We start from the raw sequence: 3,703 nt of genomic DNA on the forward strand, positions 1-3,703 counted from the left end.
AAAAAAGGGAAAATTTGGCAAAAAAGTCATGGTCATGAAGTCATGTGATTTACAAGAAATCGTGTTTACAACAGAACACAGCATGGACAGCAGCTGTCTAGAGCAAAAATCATGAGAAAAGAAAACAAATTAAAACAGGGACGTGTCATTTTATGTCATGTCCTGTTAGAAATTTGGTTATTCTTATTTCATTGAGTCTTGTTATATATTCCATTTAAACAGTATAATAGATTGTATAGTGTCAGTCAATTATCAGACATTGACTGTTTCCTCTGTTTTAATTACACTATTTTAAAGATATAAAATTGTTAAAATTACTAAAAGACAAAACATAGTGATGTAGCTACTGTTATTTATTTTTATTTTTTTTAGCAATTCCTTCAACATGAAAAGTTTTTGGTGTGTCTCACTTGAAAACCCAATTTTCTTATACAGTAGCTTTCCAGTAATAAATACAGCTGTTCATGTCCAATTTTTGACTTTGATTCTGTATTTACTAACTGGTTTAAAAATTTTATCCAGGGTTGTCAATAGCAGGCTTAAACTCGATTCAATTCACCTTCATTTGTAATGTGCTTTTACAACATATATTGTGTTAAAGCAGCTTAACATATAAAAATGAGAATAATAGTTAAATAAAACACTACATATCACAGAACATTTAAGAATATGGGACATACCAGCAAATCAGGCAGGCAGGAAAGCAGTGGTAGAATGCTGGTTCCAGTTCAATTAAAACTGAATCAGTTCAATTCTGAAAAGGAAAATATGATGCTATTTCTGTACTATTTCATCCTAGGAGATGAATATTGACAGCATTCTAATTGCATAAATTCTAAACGCAACACTTCACTGCAGTGAGAATATTAAGTAAATGTTCGGGATTCGCATTTCAAGACAACATTTGCTGGTGCCACAAAAAAATAGGCTACTGAATCTACTCTGAGAACTGAGAATCAGTTCCTTTATAGACCATTTCAATGTGGCGATGTCACAGAACCATAAACATTTCCTTTTTGTTGTCAAACTATTTTACAACTGTAACAAGAGGCAATTGAACCATATCTTAACATTAAAACATTGTCATAAAATTATTTGTCAAAATGTGGACCTTTTTGGATTCTTTGAAGTTTTGGAAATTAAAAATGTAATACAGGAAATAGGTTAGGACCATTGTTATTGTTTACATACCTAAAAATGTTGTTTAGTAAATTCAAAACAGCACATATTCAAGTGATAAATGACAAATATGACATAATAAAAATTAGTTATTCATGCCGCACTTCCATAGTTGCCATAAATCTATCAAAATGTGTTTATAGCTTTAAATTCCTGTCATTTCCTGATTAGTATTATTGTAATACATAAAAAGCAAACAGGACAGCATGGTGGCGCAGTGGGTAGTACTCTCACCTCATAGCAAGAAGGTCGCTGGTTCGAGCCTCAGCTGAGTCAATTGGCGTTTCTGTGTGAAGTATGCATGTTCTCCCCATGTTTGCGTGGGTTTCCTACGGGTGTTCTGGTTTCCCCCACAGTCCAAAGACATTGCGCTATAGGTGAATTGGGTAAGCTAAAATTGTCCGTATTGTATGTGAGTAAATGAAAGTGTATGGGTGTTTCCCAGTGATGGTTTGCAGCTGATAGGGCATCCTCTGCGTAAAAACATATGATAGATAAGCTAGTTATTCATTCCACTGTGGTGACTCCAAATAAAGGGACGAAAAGAAAATGAACGAATGAATAAAAACCAAACAGCAAAAATCAACATTTATCATATATCATCATATAAAAATATGGCATCCTGTAACCTTCGAGCTATACTACAGGTTAAATGTAATAGATTACCCATTTTGTGTAGCAAAACCAAATTTCGCTCTCAAAAATAACCCCGCAAAATCAATGAAACAAAGTCCGTCTGAATGTAGATTTGGAGCAGGTGAAGGCTACATTATGTTAATAAAAGACAAGAGGAAAGGTTTGGGAACTGTGTTAAAAGATGTTTTTAGAGCTATTCCTGCATTTGAGTGAAATCTGTGAGCGACGATATCCACCTCACTATGTCAACAAATAAAGGAACGTCACGTGAACTAGCCCTAATCATGAACCACGGCCTCGCTTACTGCTCCACTGTTGTTCGCACAAAGAGCTGGAACAGCATAGTGGAAGAAATCTGAAGTGGAAAAAAGCAGGGCCAGAACACAGTTGTGAAAAGAACTGAAACGCACAAACACAAGACCATCATTGCAGTTACACACTTTCAAAAATTTGCCTTTAAAAATGCAAATAAAACGGGACTTTGGAACAGGGTGTTCACAACGTTAACACATCCCAGATAGCAAAAAACACTCGGGCCAGTTGTTAAATTAAAAACGGAAACAAATTAACAATATTTAATATTTAGCAATACTGGAAAAGAATGACTGCTTATCCTGTATTGTAGGCAGTATTGATAAACTGAAACAAAAAATATTAATACAAGTAGTAAGAACGCCGTCCCGCGGTTGCTGAATGTCACACAACTACAGCCTTCTACGTTGTGACAATGTAGCGAGCACAGCGGCAACGTTGTCTTTGAAAAAAAAAATACAACGTTGTGCAGACATCGCTACAACGTAGATGTGTTTTTTGGGTTGTTGCCTCTATTAGGTATTTCTTGTGTTAATATTTCGTAAGGGTAGACATTCAAGCATAACATGATCGGGTCTTTTGTCAGTAAATTGGTCTATACTTTATTTATAACGTGTCTTGAGAATTTGATCCCATTATTCATGTCTTACCAGAACAAATACAGTGAATAGCCTATAATAAAAAACAGCTCGATAAATAGCATTACAATTATTTAAATGAGCCGAGATTTATCAGCAGATTTCATTAATGCATGTTTCGGCAGTGAATTCCTATTTATTTATTTATGAACATGAGTAGATAAATTCATAAATTCCTGCATAAATAAAACAAAAGATTAACAAATAATGCGGACAGTTAAATCATTAAATTACCATCAAAAGCCTGCCAATATATATATATATATATATATATATATATATATATATATATATATATATATATATATATATATATATATATATATATATATATATATATATATATATATATAAATTGAATGCATTTTTATAACGATCAACCAGTGATGGCATAAAGACCGCCTTATGATGATTTATAATTATTTACCTGCCCGCTTTTAATTATTTATAAATTTATTTATAAAATTTGTGGATTTTTATATACATTATTTGTTTGCATATTTATTTATTTATTGTTTTATTTATGCAGGAATTATATGGCTGCATTTACTCTGTATATTTGTACATTTTTAAATAGTTTTTCCAGGATTCGTCCTCCATATTTCATATGCTTCAATTCAGTTATGCAATCTTGTTTCGGCAGAGAATTCCTATTCATTTATTTGAACGATCCTGCGTTCAATAATTTTATGAGAACAGATAGTTCACTTTCTACAAGAGTCAAAGTAAAACATTACTTAATAGTTTGTTAGTAACTTTGTCAAAATGCATGACTTTTTATGTCATTATTTGTTCTAACACATCTAAAACAATACCTTAGTCTGATTATATTTCTGATTTATCTGAAATGTATTATTAATATTAAAAGATTCTCAGACTCACACAAGTCTGTGTATTTTTATTCGTGCAAAAGTCCCTTCAGGTGCTCCGTAGGAAAA

General features: G+C 32.4%; 1 protein-coding gene across 5 annotated transcripts in view; it reads left to right on the plus strand.

The window, feature by feature from the left end:
- Nucleotides 1-3,689: 3,689 nt before the first annotated feature.
- si:ch211-162k9.5 overlaps nt 3,690-3,703 on the plus strand; it is an 8,801-nt gene continuing 8,787 nt past the window's right edge. For all 5 annotated transcript variants that reach the window (XR_015509640.1, XM_087284399.1, XM_087284401.1 and 2 more), the window contains exon 1: nt 3,690-3,703. This exon is cut by the window's right edge and continues 93 nt beyond it. The gene's annotated coding sequence lies outside the window, so the exon portion shown is untranslated.

Source organism: Danio rerio, chromosome 15 (genome assembly GCF_052040795.2).
Source record: "Danio rerio strain M-AB ecotype USA chromosome 15, GRCz13ab, whole genome shotgun sequence".
In the NCBI taxonomy this organism is placed as follows: Eukaryota; Metazoa; Chordata; class Actinopteri; order Cypriniformes; family Danionidae; genus Danio; species Danio rerio.